The 11,357-nt window shown below is 42.5% G+C and overlaps 1 protein-coding gene across 2 annotated transcripts in view; it reads left to right on the forward strand.

Annotated features, from left to right (window-relative positions):
- The window catches only part of SELL (selectin L), a 354,075-nt gene that overhangs the window by 13,322 nt on the left and 329,396 nt on the right, over positions 1-11,357 (forward strand). The window lies entirely within an intron of this gene.

Consider the following 11,357-nt stretch of genomic DNA (forward strand, 5'->3'; position numbering starts at 1 on the left):
ACCTCATCCCAACTGTGAAGTATGGTGGTGGGGGCATCATGGTTTGGGGCTGCTTTGCTGCATCAGGGCCTGGATGGATTGCTATCATCGAAGGAAAAATGAATTCCCAAGTTTATCAAGACATTTTTCAGGAGAACTTAAGGCCATCTGCCCACCAGCTGAAGCTCAACAGAAGATGGGTATTGCAACAGGACAATGACCCAAAGCATTGAAGTAAATCAACAACAGAATGGCTTAAACAGAAGAAAATATGCCTTCTGTAGGGGCCCAGTCAGAGTCCTGACCTCAACCTGATTGAGATGCTGTGGCATGACTTCAAGAAAGCGATTCACACCAGATATCCCAAGAATATTGCTGAACTGAAACAGTTCTGTAAAGAGGAATGGTCAGGAATTACTCCTGACCGTTGTGCACGTCTGATCTGCAACTACAGGAAATGTTTGGTTGAAGTTATTGCTGCCAATTGAGGTTCAACCAGTTATTAAATCCAAGGGTTCACATACTTTTTCCACCTGCACTGTGAATGTTTACATGGTGTGTTCAATAAAAACATGGTAACATTTAATTCTTTGTGTGTTATTAGTTTAAGCAGACTGTGATTGTCTATTGTAGTGACTTAGACGAAGATCAGGTCACATTTTATGACCAATTTGTGCACAAATCCATATCATTCCAAAAGGGTTCACATACTTTTTATTGCAACTGTAGATAGCAGTGCTCCCAGGTGCTCGATCCACAGTCGCTGGCTGAGTAGAGTAATGTGGAAAAAAATGATCTGCACGGTTGTTGCTCTTAAAATGTCTTCATTTTATTGAATAGCCAGAGTGAACAAACGCAGATTAAGTCAGTTGACGCGTTTCAGCCTATAAGGCCTTAGTCATAACCACATTACAGACATAAAACTTTGAAATAAATAGTAGCTCTAAAGATCACAGGCTCCACCCATTGATTGTCTTAATTGACTGCAGATAATTATCCAAACAAGAGAATCAGCTGCAATACATATAGGGTGATCCATGTGTATGCCACTAATTTTCACACAATTTTTTTTTTAAATTTTGGTTCGGGGTTCCCCTGTGGGGAATTCCCATGCCGTTTTTATCAATGAACTTCTATGTGTATTGTCAGCAATGCAATAGCCGTTTTAAATGGGTTTTTTCCTTCGAAATGTCATTTTGCTGTCAGACTGTTCTAAACACGGGAAACATGCGCCCCTTTACAGGCATACTATAGACACCCCCCAGCTACGAAATTTAAAGAGATATTACACTTTTATTGTTTGACTTTAAGCATTATTAAAATCACTGCTCCTGAAAAAACGGCCGTTTTTAAAACTTTTTTTTGCATTGATCCATGTCCCCTGGGGCAGGACCCGGGTCCCCAAACACTTTTTATGACAATAACTTGCATATAAGCCTTTAAAATTAGCACTTTTCCTGTTCGCGTGTTCTGGTGCGAACCGAACAGGGGGGTGTTCGGCTCATCCCTACTCTGCAATACCCCCCCCCCACAATACTGTGCAATACTCTGCAATGCCCCATAACACTGTGCAATACTCTGCAATACCCCCACAATACTGTGCAATACCCCACAACACTGTGCAATACTCTGCAATGCCCCATAATACTCTGCAATGCCCCACAATACTGTGCAATACTCTGCAATGCCCCACAATACTGTGCAATACTCTGCAATACCCCACAATACTGTGCAATACTCTGCAATACCCCGCAATACTCTGCAATACCCCGCAATACTCAGCAATTACCCGCAATACCCTGCAATACTCTGCAATACCCCGCAATACTCTGCAATACCCTGAAATACTCTGCAATTACCCGCAATACCCCGCAATACTCTGCAATACCCCGCAATACTCTGCAATACCCTGAAATACTCTGCAATACTCTGCAATACCGAGCAATACTCTACAATACCCCGCAATACTCTGCAATACCGAGCAATACTCTACAATACCCCGCAATACTCTGCAATACTGAGCAATACTCTGCAATACCCCACAATACTCTGCAATACCCTGCAATACCCCGCAATACTCTGCAATACCCCGCAGTACTCTGCAATACCCTGCAATACTCTGCCATACCCAGCCATACTCTGCAATACTCGGTGATATCCAGCCATACCCATTCATACTCGGCGATACCCTGCCATACTCAGCCATACCCAGCCATGCTCAGCCATACTCTGCAATACCCCGCCATACTCTGCAATACCCCACAATACTCCGCAATACCCCGCAATACTCTGCCATACCCAGCCATACCCTGCCATACCCAGCCATACTCTGCAATGCTCGTTGATACCCAGCCATACTCTGCCATAACCAGCCATACTCAGTCATACCCAGCCATGCTTGGCCATACCCTGCCATGCTCGGGCATACCCTGCCATACTCGGCTGTACTCAGCCTCTGTATGTGGCCAGGCTGTGGAAGTCTCACACATGTGGTATCACCGTACTCAGGAGGAGTAAGAGAATCTATTTTGGGGTGTCATTTTTGGTATGTACATGCTATGTGTTATAAATATTGTATAAATGGACAACTTTGTGTTAAAAAAAAAAATGTGTTTTAACCACTTCCCGCCCACCGGTTGTCAAATGACGTCCTTGACTTTGTGCGGGGATATCTGAATGATGGGTGCAGCTACAGGCATCATTTAGATATCAACTTTTTTAGCTGACAATTCCCTACACCAGAAGAAGGATCATAGCAGCTGTTCCACTGCCTGATCGTTCTTACGGGAGGCGAGAGGGGATGTCCCCCCCTCCCGCCGCCCTCCGGTGCTTCTACCGACTCACCGCTATGATCGAAGTCAGGATCTTTTTTCTTTTTTTTTTTTATTTCAGGCTTCCCAGCCTAGAGGTGAGATGTGGGGTCTTACTGACCCCATATCTCACTGTAAAGAGGACCTGTCATGCCATATTCCTATTACAAGGGATGTTTACATTCCTTGTAATAGGAATAAAAGTGTTCAAAAAATTTTTTTTTTGGAAAAAAGCATCAAACTAAAATAAATAAAGTAAAATGAACAATAATAAAAAAAAAAAAAAATTAAAGCGCCCCTGTCCATGTGTGCTCGCATGCAGAAGCGACGCATACATAAGTCCCGCCCACATATGAAAACGGTGTTCAAACCACACATGTGAGGTATCGCTGTGATCGGTAGAGTGAGTGCAATAATTTTGGCCCTAGATCTCCTCTGTAACTCAAAACATGTAACCAGTAAAAAATTTTAAAGCGTCGCCTATGGGGATTTTTGAGTAGCGAAGTTTGGCGCCACTCCACAAGCGCGTGCAATTTTGAAAGGTGACATGTTGGGTATCTATTAGTTGGTGTAGCTTCATATTTTACATTATGCAAAAACGTTGGGCTAACTATACTGTTTTTTTTTTTTAAATGCATTCAAAAAATTGCTGTGCAAATACCGTGCGAGATAAAAAGTTGCAATGACCACCATTGTATTCTCTAGGGTCTTTGCTAAAAAAACATATATAATGTTTTGGGGTTCTATGTAATTTTCTAGCTAATAAATGATGATTTTTACATGTAGGAGAGAAATGTCAGAATTGGCCTGGGTGCTCCAGAACGCCTGAAGGTGCTCCGTGCATGTTGGGCCTCTGTATGTGGCCACGCTGTGTAAAAGTCTCACACATGTGGTATCGCCGTACTTGGGAGTAATATCAGAATGTGTTTTGGGATGTAATTTGTGGTATGCATATGCGGTGTGTGAGAGAGAACCTGCTAATATGACAAATTTTGTGAAAAAAAAAAAAGTTAAAAAAAAAAACTTGATTTTGCAAAGAATTGTGGGAAAAAATGACAACTTCAAAAAACTCACCATGCATCTTTCTAAATACCTTGGAATGTCTTCTTTCCAAAAAGGGGTCATTTGGGGGGTATTGGTACTTTTCTGGCATGTTAGTACTTCAGGTGTGATCAATTTGTAGATATTGGCACCATAGCTTTTGGACTCTATAACTTTTACAAAGACCAAATAATATCCACCGATTTGGGTTATTTTTACCAAAGATATGTATCGGTACAAATTTTGGCCAAAATATATGAAGAAAAATTACTAATTTGCAAAATTTTATAACAGAAATGAAGAAAAATGCATTTTTTTACAGATTTTTCGGTCTCTTTTCTTTTAAGGCGCAAAAAATAAAGAACCCAGCGGTGATTAAATACCATCAAAAGAAAGCTCTATTTGTGTGAAAAAAAGGACAAAAATTTCATATAAATACAGTGTTGCATGACTGAGTAATTGTCATTCAAAATGTGAGAGCACCAAAAGCTGAAAATTGGTCTGCTTATTAAGGGGGTTTAAGTGCCCAGTGGTCAAGTGGTTAATCTAAAAATCCACCATGCTTCTCTCCCCAGTAACCTTCTCTCCCCGTCACCTCCTCTGTGTGAGTAAGACAATCGTTCTATTCCTCTGAAGCGAAATGAGGAAATATCGCTCTGATGACATTTTCTAAAGTGACGTGTTGCATTCAAAAAATTTCTAGCATTTGGGTTATTTGTGTCACAGTAATGTTCCCCTATACGGGCTCTCAAAGGACATGTTATACAACCTGAACTTGAGACACTGAATTTCATAAGAGCCAACTTTCCTAAACTACGAACCTTGCTAGAAGGCATAAATTGGGATAAAATCTTAGGAACAAAGAACACAGAGGAGAGATGGGTTTGCTTTAAGAGCATATTAAATAAGGGCATTAGCCAATACATTCCATTGGTTAATAAATTTAAAAGAGCGAACACAAGTGCTGGATGGCTTAACTCCAATGTATAAATGCATATAAAAGCAAAGGAGAAGGCCTTCAAAATATAAAAGGTTGAGGGATCATCATCAGCATTCAGACTTTATAAAGAATGCAACAAGAAATGTAAGGGTGCAATAAGTATGGCTAAGATAGAACATGAAAGACACAGCGGAGGAGAGCAAAAAAATCCCTAGAAATTATTTAAGTATGTAAACAGTAAAAAAGGGAGGACAGACAATATTGGCCCTATAAAGAATGAGGAAGGACATCTTGTTACAAAGGATGGGGAGATGGCGAAGGTATTGAATTTATTCTTCTCCTCAGTCTTCACAAGGGAATCGGGGGGCTTCAGTAACCAAAACTGCAGTGTTTATCCTCATGCCACATCACAGGAAGCACCTCCATGGTTAACAGAGGACAGAATTAAAATTAGACTTGGGAAACTTAACATTAATAAATCACCGGGACCAGATGGCTTGCACCCGAGAGTACTTAGGGAACTCAGTCAAGTAATTGCCAGACCATTGTTCCTAATTTTTACTGACAGTAATGAGAACGGTATCATTACCAGTAATCAGCATGGGTTTATGAAGAATCGTTCTTGCCAAACCAATCTATTAACCTTCTATGAGGAGGTGAGTTGCCATCTAGATAAAGGAAGGCCCGTAGACGTGGTGTATCTGGATTTTGCAAAAGCATTTGACACAGTTGCCCATAAATGTTTACTGTACAAAATAAGGTCCGTTGGCATGGACCATAGGGTGAGTACATGGATTGAAAACTGGCTACAAGGGCGAGTTCAGAGTGTGGTGATAAATGGGGAGTACTCGGAATGGTCAGGGGTGGGTAGTGGGGCCCCCCAGGGTTCTGTGCTGGGACCAATCCTGTTTAATTTGTTCATAAACAACCCGGAGGATGGGGTAAACAGTTCAATCTCTGTACTTGCAGGCGATACTAAGCTAAGCAGGGCAATAACTTGCAAAAAGATCTGAACAAATTAATGGGGTGGGCAACTACATGGCAAATGAGGTTCAATGTAGAAAAATGTAAAATAATGCATTTGGGTGGCAAAAATATGAATGCAATCTACACACTGGGGGGAGAACCTCTGGGGGAATCATAATGGAAAAGGACTGGGGGGTCCTAGTAGATGATAGGCTCAGCAATGGCATGCAATGCCAAGCTGCTGCTAATAAAGCAAACAGAATATTGGCATGCATTAAAAAGGGGATTAATTCCAGAGATAAAATGATAATTCTCCTGCTCTACAAGACTCTGGTCCGGCCGCACCTAGAGTATGCTATCCAGTTCTGGGCACCAGTCCTCAGGAAAGATGTACTGGAAATGGAGCGAGTACAAAGAAGGGCACAAAGCTAATAAAGGGTCTGGAGGATATTAGTTATGAGGAAAGGTTGCGAGCACTGAACTTATTCTCTCTGGAGAAGAGATGATTGAGAGGGGATATTATTTCAATTTACAAATACCATACTAGTGACCCCACAATAGGAATAAAACTTTTCCCTGGAAGGGAGTTTAACGAGACTTGTGTCCACTCATTAAAATTAGAAGAAAAGAGGTTTAACCTTAAACTACGTAGAGGGTTCTTTACTGTAAGAGCGGCAAGGATGTAGAATTCCCTTCCACACACGGTGGTCTCAGCGGTAGCATCGATAGTTTCAGGAAACTATTAGATAAGCACCTGAACTACCACAACATACAGGGATATACACGGTAATACTGACATATAATCACACATATAGGTTGGACTTGATGGACTTGTGTCTTTTTTCAACCTCACCTACTATGTAACTATGTAACCTACATATTGGAGGCTGCATGAAATACAGGTAATCAGGTTAATTACATAGTTTGTGCCACAGTTGATGTATTGCTGTTTAATGAACTCTACATCTGTGGCTGTGGCAACAAACGTTTTACCCAAAAGACACAAATTACAGTACCTACAGGTTTTTGTATTACAAGGGTAACTTCCAGGATAGGAGAGCCCGGTGGGTTGGCATTGTTTTTATACTCTCTCTTGGTTTTAGGCTTATCTGACAGTAATTCCTCTCTGTCCATTATCAAAACCCTTTCAAGTCCTCGGTGTATAACAGATTAATTATAACCTCAGTCCAATAAGCGCTGATCAATGACCTTGCATTCCAGCTCAAAGGCTGAGTCTGTTGAACAGTTTGGTTTGGCTCGAATAAACTCCCCATAAGAGTGATCTACCAGTGAGATCCTACAACCAGCACCCATTAGTCTGTCCATTGTATCCTGCCACCAGCACCCCAGTACCAGGACAGCTTTGTCTAGCGCTTAGGGTAAGGATGTGGAACTGCTGTTAATTCATGTCGTAGAATGGGTTTACTGCCCTGTGTCCATTCTATGTCCCTTTGCTCCGCTGTCCCCAGGGCAGCTTCCCCTTTTACCCACCCCTTGTCCCAGCCCTGCAGCACTCACACATCACTTCCCAGTATTCTTGCCAGCAGGGACATGGGCTCCTTCATTAGGTAGTGCTCACTAACCAGTTTTCACACCAGTAGTGTATGTGTGTTTACCCCTCAGTGATAAGTCTCCAGACACAATTGGCATTTCTAAATGTTCCTTATAACATAGCACTCGCGCCTTAATCAATCGGTGACCAGTCCCTGATGCATGCCCCTCAACACCAAGGGGGTTATTTACGAAAGGCATATCCACTTTGCACTACAAGTGCAAACTACAAGTGCAAAGTGCACTTGAAAATGCACTGAAAATGCACTTGGCAGTGCAGTCGCTGTAGATCCGAGGGGAGCATGCAAGGAAAATAAGAATCAGCATTTTAGCTTGCACATGATTGGATAATAAAATCAGCAGAGCTTCCCCTCATTTCAGATCTTCCCCTTAGATCTACAGTGACTGTGCTTCCAAGTGCACTTTCAGTGCAATTTCAAGTGCACTTTGCACTTGTAGTGCAAAGTGGATTTACCTTTCGTAAATAACCCCCCAAGTCTCCAGAGCATATACCTTAACTTCTCAGTGCCTTCTCCCAATTGCATGCGTCATAACCCCTCAGCACCAAAAGTACCCAGTGCACATGCCTTAAACTCTTAGCTTCAAGTCTCTATCATATGCATTTTAAACGATTATATTTATTCAATACAAACAGAAAAACATTAATCTCATCTTAATTGCTCCTGGTTCTATAGTGATCTCAGCTCTACTGTCCTTTGTCCTGCTTAAACATTCCCAAGTTACAAAGGTCTGGCCCCCTTCCCCATCTTCTTTTTCTCTACTGTCAGCTCCACAGCTCACAAATCTATGCCATAGTCTCCGTTAATAACCTGTTTCAATGTTTTCAGTTCAAACTCCACCTTTTTTTTTTATTCTGCTGTCCCCCCAGCAATTATTTGTTGCAATTTCAGTGTCCTTCATGTCAACCCCACTGTCTCTGGTGCTACTGACAATGGACCCTGTCATCTCTATTGTCCTAGAATAACCTGATTCTACTTTGGTGGATCTGGTTCCTGCACACTGATTTTGACCAATATTCTTCATCTGTAAAACCATTTGTGAAGTGCATGTTTCCTGTATTGCTTACTGTCTGATCTAGTGAAAAAGTAAGAAAGTGCTCAGTCATTACTGTTAGCTGATTGTGTTTAACCACTGAGGTAACTTTCGATTTTTTTTTTTCTAACAGAAGACAGAGCAGCTTAATGATGCAAGAACTGTAGTGGGATGCTGATGAAATAAAGTTTCTAAAGCTCTATTATTTCATAGGTGGTGCCTTTAAAGTTGACTTTACAATAATATTCCTGCGCCAAATATTTAATCTTAACTGAGGCTGGGTTCACACTGCAGCACGCTTCAGCTCACAGCAGGAGTCCGGTGCATCCCCATTCACTGTTTCAGGTTTGATTTCAGCCCGAATTTTTGACTGAATTCGGGCCTGAAACGGACCAAAAAATGCACGGGGCTCCTGTGCAATTCGCACCGGAGCCGCTGTGGAAATGTGTGAACCGACTCCATAGAGAGTCAGTCACAATCTCCTGCTATGTGAATTGGATGCAAAGAAATGTAACTCTCAACCTCTTCCCGTTGACGTGGCGCATATATGTGGCCTCTTGGCACGTGGGCTTTAACGCCCAGAGGCCGCATATATGCGGCCCTATGTAAACACACTTATGTGCTAAGACCTTGCACCCAAACTTAGATATGAAAAAATTTATGAGCTGCGGTCCACTCTTAGCTTCTCTTGCCGTATCTATTCCTTGTTAAAAAAAAGTGATTGCATGGAACAATGTCTCCGCCCAGGAACCAACCTTCCTTGATGCGTTTTACCACTCTTGGTATGCTCACAAGGATAGGGAAGGACTTCCCCTATCTTTGTGAGCAAGCCAGGAGTGGTGAAACACATTAAGAAAGGTTGGTTCCCAGGTAGAGTCATTGTTGTATGCAGTCAGTTTGTTTACAACTAATAAATACGGCAAGTGGAGCTAATGCCGCGTACACACGGTCGGATTTTCCGACGGGAAATGTTGGATGTGAGCTTGTTGGCGGAAAGTCCGACCGTGTGTATGCTCCATCGAACATTTGCTGTCGGACTTTCAAACAAATGTTTGATAGCAGGTTCTCAAATTTTCCGGCAACAAAACTTTGTTATCGGAATTTCCGATCGTGTGTACACAAGTCCGATGCACAAAAGTTCACGCATGCTGGGAATCAAGTAGAAGGAGCCGCACTGGCTATTGAACTTCCTTTTTCTCAGCTCGTCGTATGTCTTGTGCATCACCATGTTCCCACGTTCGTAATTGTTGGCCAACATTTGTGTGACCGTGTGTATGCAAGACAAGTTTGAGCCAACTACCTTTGAACAAAATAGCATGGTTTTGTTGGCGGAAAGTCAGATCGTGTGTACGGGGCATAAGAGTGGAGTGCCGCTGATACATTCTTTCACTTTTTGGGTGGAGATGGAGAAAGATCATAGTGGCCAGCATCTGGATCGACCATGTATAAGGGGGGAAAATTCAAACTAATGTCCCGTACACACGGTCGGACTTTGTTCGGACATTCCGACAACAAAATCCTAGGATTTTTTCCGACGGATGTTGGCTCAAACTTGTTTTGCTTACACACGGTCGCACAAAGTTGTCGGAATTTCCGATCGACAAACACGCGGTCACATACACCACGTACGACGAGACTAGAAAAGGCCGGTTCAGAACCAAGCGCGGCACCCTTTGGGCTCCTTTTGCTAATCTCGTGTTAGTAAAAGTTTGGTGAGAGACGATTCGTGCTTTTTCAGACTCGTGGCTTTCAGATCGTTTTCTGCTGTTCAGTTTGTGCTTGTGGGTTTGTATCTGCTCTTCAGTGCGTGCAGTCAGTTCGTATCAGAGTTTTCTGTGTGATCTTGCCTGCTCGTTGCTGTTTTTCAGGTCGCTCTTCACAGGCCTTGCTGTTCTTCAGTGCGTTCTGTTACTTCGTTCTGAGCAGCCGACTGTTTTCTAGCCATGTTTCGTATGCGTACTCCTCGTAGAGTTCGTGATGTGCGGGGGCTTGGTGTTGGGGTCCTGACTTTGACACAAGTCCAGTCCATGAACAGGGTGGGGAGGAGTTCATGGACCAAGAATTGGTTGCTTCAGCGTCACCAGTTCTCTCATATGCTTTTGCTCCGTGAGATCCGTGAGAATAATCCTGATGATTTCAGGAACTTTCTCAGGATGACGGACCCCGTGTTTCACCGTTTGTTGGCTTTGCTGACCCCATATATCAGCAGGCAGGATACCTGCATGAGGCAAGCCATCACTCCGGAGCAGAGGTTGGTCGCTACCTTGCGGTATTTGGCCACAGAGAGAAGCCTGCAGGACCTCAAGTTCTCGACAGGCATCTCCCCCCAGGCTCTTCTTTGTGGACATTTACTGCTTGTGTTTGTTTGAGCTGACCCTAACAGAAATGTGTGGAGTCCAGAAAATATCGTGATTGTGTAACCTTATACAAAGCACTGTTGGCTGTTATTTACTAAATGCAAAGACACTTTTCACTACAAGTGCACTTGCAACTGCACTGAAACTGCACTTGTAGTGCAAAGTGGATTTCCCCTTAGGAAATAACCCCCATTTTCTCATAAAACAACAATTACATCACCCCAAAAGTGTTGTAGCGTGAGACAATAATCCACACATTCTTGATGAACAATCTTTTTAATACCTGCACAATCACATGTGCATTTACCAAAGGTTTTTCTGACAAACCGACATGTTTGTTGTATAACAATTTTTGTGGTGTCATTATCCAAAATCAAAATGTGCATTTTAAAGAAAACAGGCCTGTGTAAAACCAACAAGAAAGACACAAATCTTGATCTTACAAAGTTCACATTTGGTAGAACTGGAAGGCAATATCAGACATGAGTATTTAGGAACTGTGTTTGATATAGCGTTCAGATGGGGGGAAATCACCCCTGGAAAAGCCAAATTTGGAAGATGCACACAAATTTCCCAATGTCAACATGTGCTAGCTGCCATCACGGGGGATCAAGGGATGTGTTTTGGGGGAGAAAGCCCTTCCTCACTGCTACTTTATTA

The sequence above is a fragment of the Aquarana catesbeiana genome, linkage group LG07 (assembly GCF_042186555.1).
Source record: "Aquarana catesbeiana isolate 2022-GZ linkage group LG07, ASM4218655v1, whole genome shotgun sequence".
In the NCBI taxonomy this organism is placed as follows: Eukaryota; Metazoa; Chordata; class Amphibia; order Anura; family Ranidae; genus Aquarana; species Aquarana catesbeiana.